Here is a 12,095-nt window from a genome sequence, read left to right as displayed (position 1 = left end):
TATATATATATGTATATATATATATATATATATATATATATATATATATATATATATATATATATTGAAAGAATGAAATATAACAGGATAATAATATCTAATCTGTTAAGTAATCGTATAATAATTAATTTTAGGTATTGTAATTATTACACAGCGGTATTTTGAATAAATATTGTTACACACATTCGTCCACGCATACGTGTGTCAAAATTATTTGTAATAACAGCAATATAAAATACTACTATTTTTCTATTCATAATAATAAGAAAGCACTTAGCTTCTCTACAAATTTTTTCTTCTCTTACTTATAGATAGAAGAAACAGTTGTATAATTATTTCAAATGCTAATAGATAATTTTTTAATCGGTTGAACATAATTTCGATCTTTATATTTCACAAAATATGTAGAGATATAAAATACATAGATCTGATATTAAATATAATGACAGCGGTTTTGTATAAACTTGAACTCGACTGTTTACATTTTTAGGTGATACAATTGCACATTTATATTTATATGACGTTATAATATATATTTATATTACGTTCTATACTCACGCTATATCTACAAAATAAAAAATAAAGTGTATTAATTTTTATAAATTTAACAATGTTGGAATTTATTAATTAATTCTTATTGACTATTTTTAATAGCTTTTCAGATTAAATTAATTTTTATCGCTCATTTTTAATAACTGATTCATTAACTCATTTTTTAGCTAATTACACATCTAAACAAAATTGATGTTTAGATGTGTAGAAATAAAAAAAGGATTTATGTGCGTGTATGTGTGTGTGTGTGTGTGTGTGTGTGTGTGTGTGTGTGTATACTTAAAAAAAATTTATGTATACTGTTAATTTAATAAAAATAATTTCTAACTATGTGTGTTTATATATATATATATATATATTTTACACATTGTATATATAAATAACATCTGTGTATGTGTGGTGTGTATGCGTGTGCGTGTGCGTGTGTGTGTGTGCGCATGCGCATGTGAATATAATCTCATTATATATAATTTAATTGTCAATTATTTTAATTTAAAAGAATGCAAAGTATTGTATAAACAAATTCAGAAATATAGTATCAATAAATCTGTGAATCTCTTGATTTAATATGTCTGGAGATAAGAAGAGGTAATTCCATTTCAGCTAACGTTTTCGCAGCAAGTTCTTTTTCTTAAATTGCACACATTTAAATCCGAAATTGTGAATTCCGTCTTAAACAATTCTCTATAATAACTCTCCTTCACTATATCACTTTCAGATATGCCTGCCTGCTTGTATTTTAATACATAATATTTATGCATCGCTATGTTTAAATTCGAGTCCAGACATCGTTTATCGCTATAAATCTTTAGAATCCGTCGTTCTCTCGCTTAGAAAGGTATAATGTGTTTATGCACTCGATTTTTCACATGTTTGCTTTCTTTTAATTTTCGGCGTATGCCTGGCCTCTTTAATCCGATCCAATAATATCATCTGGTGATTTATCTCTATTATATGTCGCACAAATTTTTCTGCTATTGCAAAAGTACTGACAATGGGAAACATACACTTGCACACAGTAAAGAATCCGTTTTTTGACAAAAGAGAATAAATAAAAATGATTTGTCGATATCGTGAAGAATACCGAGACTGAATGTTGTTACGCAAACTGGTGCGTTCGGAAACTTTTTGATTCTTCGAATGCAATATATTGCTTTGATTGTTGCCACGTACATATCTTGGAAAAAATCTTGTGCAACTTCTCATGTTCTTTTTCATCTATCTTATCTGCGTAATGTATGCGACAGATACAGCAGCATCCCATTTTCTTAACTGACATTATTTTTCCTGTAATATAAAATATATTCGTTTTAATTTCTTGCTTGTACTACTTTATTCTCGTTTACCATCTATTCCTACAATTACCTTTACTTAACTCCAATATTTTCCTCTCATCTTACTCTAGCAAACTTTCTTTACATTTACTTCCCAGTTTTCAGGATGTTTCATTCACGTACATTTTACAGATTTCTTTACATTTCTTTAATAATTTTATTATTCTTTCTCTGCTCATACATCTTTTGTAAAGTCTTCAAAACTTATCGACAATAGCTTTTGTAATATAATGTAATATATTCAATGATTGCAAATTCACCGTATCATGTTCTATAATACGACAGTACAATTACAAATACATACATATGCACAAATTTAATGTAACAAAAATTATAAATTTATATAAAAGTAGGCGACGTTCTATAATAAATATTACAGTGGAGCATATTATATCTAATATCTAATAATAAGATGTTCTATGCAATTTTTACCTTACCTTATATTTTTCAAAATATCAAAGAATGAATTATTATTCGTGGATCTTTTTACAAATATCATTTCAAGCTCCGATATTAACTTTCCAGAAGACTTGCCTCTTTACTTTCACTATTCTGTATATACATCGATAATGCGATTAAATCACCTGTTGAGATATAAAAAATATAATAAAGAGATGACTACAACAACAACTACAAATGTGACTGCGAAACAATCAGGATAAATTTAAATTCACTCTGAGCGTTATTATCATATTTATAGATTAAGGTTGGATTTTGCATTTGCCGCTGTTGATTTGCACCTACATTCTTAGCCATTATCCATGATTTTTTCTTCTTCTTCTTCATGTATTCTGCTCCTCCATGATATGTAATAGATATGTTTCTGCATACATTTTGCTTCACTTTGCGTAGTTTGCATTTTCCAGAGTTTAGAAATTATGCTGTAGAATTTCTCGACATGTATTTAGCTTTATACATTGGGGACTTGACTTCGTTTATCTTACTCACGGGATTAAACAGTTGGAGCAGTCATCGATGTGTCATCCTGTCATCCAGTGTTATTGGGAATAATAAAATAAACAATTAGAATTACATCTAATTATCATATAAAGGTTAAAATTTGGAAAGATTTATTTGGTACTACGTAGTGCTGACGGTACACTAATGATGAAAAATTTAAATGTTGTAGAAATGAGAGAAATCGATATTTCATATATGTATAAATTGATAAATGTATAAATGTATAAATGTATAAATGTATGCATAAAATGATAAATCATTTAATTTGACATAAATGTAGACTGCATTTCTGATAAAGCGTAAGTATACATACAGGGCAACAGGATATGTAGTGTCACGCTAGTCGCATTAATGCCCTCTCACAACTCAATAAATCAGTACAAAATTATGAAATAAGCTTTTTCTCGAGGCAGAAACACGAAACACAAAAGAGCTACGTTACCACCGTTACCACTTACGCTTTACCAGAGAGAAGCCTGAAACGTGGACATTGAACTACATAGCCAATGTCCACCAATGTTCTCAATGGATAACACATAATGTGCACAGTTTTGGTTGCGATCCGTGCTATGTCCACAAAATTTATTAACACATTTTGCTTATTCACTTTCACCTAAAAATAATTTGTTATTTCTCCACACTGGCAATAATTTACTTTTAATATCAAATAACCATGTAAATATTGTCAATAATCTAATTTTGCCAATAATATCTTGATTTTATTTGGTAATTCTTTTTCTTTTATTAAACGCTATTTTTACATTTTACATTTTACAAATTAAAACTTATTTTATATGAAAAAAAAATTTTCTTTCAACAATTTAATAATTTAGAATATTATATTGTTCTACAAATATATAATAATATTATGTGTAAATATATAATATATGTATATGTATATATACAAAATTATTTTAATTAGAGAAAAATGTTAATTTTTTACTTATTTAAGTAAAAATAGTCCGAGTTATATCGTGTTCGCTGTCATAATCGTAAAAATTTTATTAATTTTCATTACATATTATTTTAAAAAAGATAAAATAAAAAATAAAAGTTTTAATTTTTACTTGACAAGCATTTTAATTTATTAACTGAAGCATTAGAGCTAAAAGAAGGTCCCCGCTAAATATTTAATCGTACAAATTCTTGTATTACTAATAAAAAAGTTGATGCTAAACACTTTCTGTAACAACTAATCATGATTTGAAAAAAAAGAAAAATTACTTACCTATTAAAATTAATTAACCTAGATCATTGTTGCAAGAGACTCTTATGTAACTATGATATATAAATACATATTTATAATATAATTTTATTTTATTTTATTACTGTAATTCTATTTATCAGTTGACTCATTTAATTCATTTAATTACTTGTCGCTTTGAATTTACAATTTTAAGAGCAGGACGTTTAATATATTAATTTCGGGAAAAGAAACTTTATTAATTACTGTTAATTAATGCCGATTATCCAATTGGCATACTTGTACGCGATTAGTAATATTTAATTCCAAACTTTGTAATATTTTACTTTAGAATATACTCATATTTTTGTGCGATCGATATCAATATCAATCGGCGAATGTCGCGGGGTTGTGCGCGCTTCGGTGGGCGGAAGGCCCCGACCGATCGATCTATGCCGGCGCGTATCGATTCGGGTATGGATCCGCGGTTGGATCGTGATTGGCGGCTTCTCGCGGGGCGCGGTTTCGTCGGCTCGTTCGGGTGGCCGACAAGATGGCCGGCAACGGAAAGGACCGCTTTGCTCGAGGCTCGTAGAGCGCTTGGATATGATTAAAAAATGGGCGCTCTGCGCCTCTGTCCATTGTTCGGCGGGTGTTGGCTGGGTAAAACGAGGCCAGTATTTGACCATGTACTTTTCTAGCCAGTTGGACCTACCTTTGTTGCTCCTGGCCATATTCATTCCTGACTCGATTTTTAGCCAGAGATCAAAGAAGAAAAATAATTCCTTCCTACTGCCGGTTAATTATTATCGTCGGCAAATAAAACGACCTATATTTGTTTACGATCGTACGATATTATAATCGTTTTCTAGACGCGTTGTACGTCATTCAGTCGTTTAAAGTCGCAAAAGATAATATAATCATGTATGTACCGAAAAAATTATATTCTCGAAATATATACTTTTAACTCTCCTTATAGATATATTCTTAATAAACGAAAATATTTTCTTCTTTACATATTAATACTTTTTTGACATATCTTATATATATAAATTAAGTAAAACTATGTATGTATGTATATATATTTAACTTGTCAAAATTTTAATAAATAGCAAATGTCCATTTGTAAAATTGCTTTTTTTTGTTATTGGGATTCATAATCTTAAATATTAAATAATATAATGATAAGAAAATATTCTATTCAGTATATATATTCTTACTTGCTAAGAATATCTGAAAGTACTCTTTAGAAGATTTCTCTCTTAAACTAATTGTAAGAAGATCTTCTTAATGTTTATTTTAAAGAAAAAAATATTATAAAGTTAAATGAAATATTCTTAAGCTGAGAATATAATTTTTTCGGTGTATGTAAAATATATTAGCATGCATATCAATCCCTCTATCGGCGGGTCATTAAACATTTGTATCTTTAAAATTGTTTTATAAAAAATCTAATATATATAATTAAAATAAATATGTATGTCTTGCATAAAACTGGAATAAATCATATATTTTTATTTTTTTTAATATTTTTCTTTTTCTTTCAATTTTAATATACAAATGGTATATCTATTTTTTAAACAAAAGTTAAAAAAAAGTAAATGAAAAATGTAATATAAAATTTTCTCTTGGAATACGTACAAAGAGAAATTTTTTTATAATTTAAAATTGACTCAGAGTACGGCATGCATGCATTCCGCCGTCCGAGGGTTAAAGCAACGAATTTATCTACAATCTACATCTTTATCTACAAGTCTATTAATCTACATCTACAAATCTCTATACAAATCCGTTGCTTTAAAATATAATAAAAGCTTTTTGTCACTCACCGACTGATCAATCACTGATGCGCAACAACGGAGTTGTCGATATTGAAGCTATGTTATCTGTAACATACAAAATAAAATCCAAATTATAGCAGCGATTTTAAATAATTAATATTAAAGAATTTATTATTATACTTAATAAATTTATATTCGACACGTACAATAATAAGCAGATATATATAAATATGGAATAACTTTGTAAATTAAAAAAACTTTTCTTTTTAAATGAAAACTTTTATAAGATTTATATAAAAATCTTTATCTCTAAATTTCTTTTAATTAAATCATTCAACTAAAAGAATCGAATTATTTCGTATAAGGCATTTATTAATTAATATACAAATAATATTTACCCTGGGGTTGTTCCGCCGATGCAGGATGCCTCTCCTAGGCCTCCTCCTTCTCTCAGATGTCAGGGAAGCCAGGATCTATTGTTTTATACGCGCGATATACTTTTTTTAATTTGCTGAAACGGCACAAAAATAAAATCGCGCAATATTTTAAACCGTACGAAAGTAAAATCGCGCGATAGTTTGGACGGCACTTCCGCACTTTTACGCGCGATACTTTGACGGCACTCCCGAATTTCGAAACGATCGAAAATCCCATTTCATCACGCACGAGGATCATACTTGAAGTCGACAAGTCGGGCGCGATCAAACTCCGAGCAAGAGTTTAAGTCCGAATCGGAAGAGGACGGAAGATCGAGGGAATCGATCGCGAATGGGGTACGCTTGATTTTCGTTCGTGCAGTTCCGCATCTCAGACCGACTCAAACTCATTAGGCACGATTTCGGATGAGCATATGTGTCTATCATACAGACAGTCCACATGATACGTCATAGGGCTGGTAGACGGATCAAGAGGAACACCCATTTCATGAATGTTCAACAATCTGAACATTTATCAACTGGATCGGACCTCTTTACTGAGCGTAAATCATGACCTAAATCCTCCAGTCGACGTCCTCAATGCGATACGTCGTATTGCCGGTACAAGAAAAGGGGCCCATCAACGATTTATTCCAACAATCGACCGACCTCTAATCGACTAGGACCGAAACCCGTTGCCGAAGCACAGACCGTGCTCTCAACAACCGATTATCGAGCGTTAGCTCAATATTAACCGCGCGTTCATGTATCTCTCTATACTGAACATAGGTTCTACGCGGCCGGCATTTGCCTCAGCCGCGATACTGAGGCGTGTGAACGTTGTTGCCCGGTAAGAAATGACGATTGAAAAAATGCAAATTAAACGCCGATAATCGACATCCATTTGGCAACATCTTCCTCAATCCATCATTTTTCACTGGAAAGCAACGCTGAGAGAATCCCAGTTAGTCGGCATCACATACGATCCCCGACAACATAATTTCGTGATCGAAATCAGGAAATATGAAGAAAAACACGACCGCGATCGCGATGAAGCCGAGAACCGAGAACCGAGAACCGAGAGCCAAGATGAATGTCAAAAACAATAGCGCTCTATATGTCACCAAGGTCGAATGTTATTATTTTATTTCGGAGTCATTTTAGACGTACTTTAACACGTTAAGATTTATCGTAATATTATTACGTATATTATCGTCGCGAGAAACGTGTACGGCGCGCTCGACCTCGAGGTGACCGAACGCGAGGCGCACGTGCCGGCGCCGGCGCCAACATCGGAGTAAGAACACGTGCGCACACTACGCCCGCCGGAGTAAGAATGAATGACTCATGGCTGTCACTAGACACGTACGCCGTACGCGCTGGGCTCCCCTCTCTTACTATGGAATGCGTGACGTCAAAGACAAGGTCGAGTATGCTCATTCTCTCTCTCTCTCTTTCTCCTCGCGCCAGACAATAACAAATACGCACTGTACTATGTGACACAATTTAACGCGTTAAAATATGTACAATCCAATGATTCTAAAATACATGTAAAATTTCTTAACTAAAATGATATTATTATTCGATTTAATGCTATTATAATTCGATACATTTAAAATACATGAAATGCGATTACGAAATATGTAGAATACTTTAATGAAACCAAACTTATGACTTACTGTATAACTGTATAACGATTTCTTTATTATATTTGTTGAAAATTATATCAATGATGTGAACAATTATTTGTAAAAATGATAGAAATTTATATTATAAATACCCGCATATATTTATAGACATATAATAATTAAATATTAATTAATAATGAAAAATATACAAATGTACAAATTTTTTTTTACTGCCTATACTTATTACATTTACTAAATATGTATAACTCTATGTAATTATAGAAATTTGTCATATTATATTAAATAAATATTTTCTCTTTCATCGTAACTATTTAATTATTCATTTATATATATTACGTATGTTTGTTTTATTCTATCAGAAAAAGAAGAAGAAAGAAAGAAAAGAACAGATATTCTATTACTTATTCGCGACAAGAGTTTTTTTTACTGTGGATGAGGAATCAGCCCATCGCACAAACCCTCCTCCTTTATCCAGGCTTGGGACTGGCAGTGGTCCTAGATAAACTATTCCCACTGGCGGAGTTACGGACACATGCATAAGTTTATTTATTAGTCATAACTTAACTCGAACGTAAATCGAAAAATATTAAAATAGAAATTTACTGCGTATAAATACATTTATTAAATATTTATAACATTATGCTATTATAGAAATTTGTCATAATATATTTAATACATATTCTCTCTTTCGTCGTAACTATTTAATTATTCATATATATTACGTATGTTTGTTTTTTATCTATCAGAGAAAGTAAAAGAGAGAACAAGAAAAAAGACCAGATATTCTATCACTTTATTCTATCACTAAAAGTTAATTTATTAAATACAATTTATTAATATTTTAATATTTGTTTATTATAAAAAAGTTTTTTATTACATGTGCCTGTTTTTATTATATCTTATTCTATTTAATTTATTCGATTAAAATATGAATTTTTATTAATAAAATATTTTGCATAAATATGGGCAATGTACTTCACGAGCAGTAATGTATCTTAAAACGCTCGAAAATTCACTTCTGAATGATTAGAACATATTTCGCAAAGAAGGTATCGCTCTTCCTACGGATTGTGGCAATAGCTTATTGCGAAATATGTTTTCCTAATTATTCAGAAGCGAATTTTCGAGCGTTAGCTCAATATTAACCGCGCGTTCATGTATCTCTTTATATACGAACCTGCGTCTACCTACGCGGCCGGTATTCACCTCGCGAGCCGCGATACTGAGACGTGTAAACGTTGTTGCCCAGAGAAATAATGATTGAAAAAACACTAAATAAACACCGATAAGTGACATTGTTCGACATCTTCTTCAATCAATTATTTTTTACTGAAAAGCAAGAGAACGTTGAGAAGATTCCATTTAGTCGGTGTCAAATACGAACTCCGATAACAGTTTCGTGATCGAAATCAGAATTACATGAGTGAAAATACGACCGCGATCGCGATTACGATATATAAAGCCGAGACAAATGGAAACAATAACGCCTTATGTCACCGAGATCAAATGTTATTATTTCATTATAATTTACAATCTTTTTAGACGTATTTTAACACGTTAAGATTTATCGAATAGTATTATTATATGTATTATAGTTGCGTGAAACGTTTACGGCGCGCTCAACCTCGAGGTGAACGTCAGGCGCACGTTCCGGCGCCGGCGCCGGAATAAAAACACGTGCGCGAACTGTCACTACGCCCATCCGACTCGGAATGAATGACTCACGGTTGTCACGGGTCACATATGCCAGGCTCTCCCCTCTTTTACTACTCAATGTGTGACGTCAAGGACAATGTGCTTTTGCTCTCTCTCTCTCTCCCCCCCCCTCTCTCTCCCTCTCTCTCTCTTTCCCTCCCTCTCTCTCTCCCTCCCTCCCCCTCTCTTCCCTCCCTCCCCTCCCCCTCCCCCCTCTCCCCCCCCTCTCTCTCTCTCTCTCTGCCATACTGTGTGACGCGTTGAAATATATATATCAAGTAATTCTAAAATGCATATAAAATTCTCTAACTAAAATGATATTATTATTTCATACATTTAACGCATTTTAAAGCGTGTAACGCGATTACAAAATAATTCGTAAAATGTATTTTAACTAATTGTAAAATAATTTTATGTAGTGTACAAACGATTCTGTTTTCTTGTTACATTTATTAATGAACGAACATGTTTGTTCATTTTATAATGAACAAACATGTAATAAAAATTATGTCAATGGTGTTAACAATTATTTCTGAAAAAATAGAAGTTTTCTAACAATGAGGTACAATTAATTTATAATAAAATTAATTTATCTTGTATCTCAGAGATTTATTGTAACAAATAATATTCTTTATGTACGCGTATATACATATTAAGTTCAATAATTTTGTAAAAAGTATTTCAACAATAACATATACACACACATCTACACGCATTATATATACGTTTAAAATTATTATTAAAATATTTTTTAATACAAAATATATATGTGTATATGTACAATTAGTTGTATCTTAGAAGATTTCTATTTTATATATATAATAAATATGTAAATTTATATATTACATATATATATATATATATATATATATATATATATATATATATTTAAAATAATTTTAATAATTTCTCTACCAGTATATATAGCTATATTGTTATCTATGATATGTATTAAAATGAAAAAAGATGTGAGATAAAATAGCATATAATGAAATATATATATTAATAAATATAGATTTATTAATAATATTATAAGATTTCCGTGTATCTTTCCTATCTACAATTATAAATCTAGCACGGACGCGAACCAATCGGTCGTTTTACCGATTGCATCAAAAAGTAGATCCAGCCATGTAGTTCCTTCGGCTATAAAATGAATCCAGTTGCGCCACTGTCCCGGGAGAAAAAGCGTTTTCTCAAGGAAAACGGGCTCGTGGCGTCTCTCAGGTTTCTCTCTGGTTCTGCGACTCGCGACTCGATTTCGGAAATTCTCTTCGAATATGTATATTGTACGTTGTACGTTATTATTTTTTTCTGCAAAAAAAATACAGGTTCATTTGATGGTGGAAACTTTATTCATGAATGCAAATTCTTTAGCATTTTGACGAAGAGTATAAAAGATTCAAGGAAGACGGAGGACGGAGAATGGAGAATGGAGAATGGAGAATGGAGAGACTTTTGATTGTATTCTTCGATGATGTTTAATAGATGTCGCCACGAGTTCGTCAAATCTACCTACCGCCTACCGCTATCCACAGAGATGGGGGATTGCGGAACTAACAATAATACATGACCCACCACCCACCACCCACCAGGTAGTCCGCCATTTTACGCGTATATCTCAAGTTTGTTGCATGCGATGCAGCCGAGAGTTTTGATGTGTGACGCGTCGATGTGAATATAAATGCGAGAGTACAACGACTTTTTCGCGGGTGTTCGGTGAAAGTGACAACCTGTAACGGGACAACAACTTAGCTTCGAAAGATTTCTTCGTCTTTGGTAACGTGCGGTATGAAGATAACGTAAGATTTACACTGGACAGAATGTCTTTGGTGAGTCGCTTTTCAGATTAGGTTAGAATTAAATTATCGTATGATTTTTCTCGCGGAGCGTCATTATTCTTCACGACGCTGCTACGAAATTTACATTCTCAATGCAATTTGTGGTGGCGATCATTATGTGATGTATTATTGCGCTTTGGTCAATATGCGACCACCGGACAAACGACCGTATATTTATTACCTAACTTTTCCTGTCCTGTTCCTGTCGCGAGTAGCGACTCGCGACTCGCGACTCGTGTCTCGTGTCTCGTGTCTTGTGTCAGTTGTACATATATACATATATGTGTATCGATGAGATGTGTCGCAAAGTAGTGTCACGTAAAATCTGTGTATGTGTGTGGTAAAATAGGATATTTCACTCACAATAGCAATAAAACGGTAGACTCATTGTTAGACTTGCGACAAGTTCTTACGAGATTTTTTGCTTACTAATTACATTATGATAATGATAAAGCAATCTTACATGACGTTTATTATGTTAGGTTTTTTACGCTGATACATGTGCGTTTGTAAGAAGCATTAGAAAGAACTAATGCTTTGCGTAAGCCTGTGCGTACGTATTTAACGCAATAGTGTTTAATTACTTTATTAGAGCTTGATATTTAATATAACACATATATATGCGAATACTCGTATAGTATAATACGTATGACATTCGTATATAGATTAATCTGGCACACATAT

The 12,095-nt window shown here is 31.9% G+C and overlaps 1 protein-coding gene, 1 long non-coding RNA gene and 1 pseudogene across 2 annotated transcripts in view; 1 reads left to right on the top strand and 2 right to left on the bottom strand.

Moving 5' to 3' along the window:
• Window positions 1-37: 37 nt before the first annotated feature.
• LOC140669398 (uncharacterized) lies at window positions 38-2,153 on the bottom strand (annotated as a pseudogene).
• A 176-nt stretch (window positions 2,154-2,329) lies between these two features.
• Window positions 2,330-3,331, bottom strand: LOC140669399 (uncharacterized). Its single transcript, XR_012047334.1, has 3 exons — window positions 3,160-3,331; window positions 2,631-2,871; window positions 2,330-2,470 (listed from the first exon to the last, which is right to left on the bottom strand). It is a non-coding gene; the product is annotated as an uncharacterized lncRNA (long non-coding RNA).
• Window positions 3,332-11,139: 7,808 nt separating this feature from the next.
• The window catches only part of Ph4alphaefb (prolyl 4-hydroxylase subunit alpha-1), a 167,675-nt gene continuing 166,719 nt past the window's right edge, over window positions 11,140-12,095 (top strand). The window contains exon 1 of the mRNA XM_072899158.1: window positions 11,140-11,402. The gene's annotated coding sequence lies outside the window, so the exon portion shown is untranslated. The remainder of the gene's footprint in view (window positions 11,403-12,095) is intronic.

The sequence above is a fragment of the Anoplolepis gracilipes genome, chromosome 9 (genome assembly GCF_047496725.1).
Source record: "Anoplolepis gracilipes chromosome 9, ASM4749672v1, whole genome shotgun sequence".
Classification (NCBI taxonomy): domain Eukaryota; kingdom Metazoa; phylum Arthropoda; class Insecta; order Hymenoptera; family Formicidae; genus Anoplolepis; species Anoplolepis gracilipes.
The sequence above is the reverse complement of the archived record's forward strand: the minus strand, read 5'-3'. Positions and strand labels throughout refer to the sequence as shown.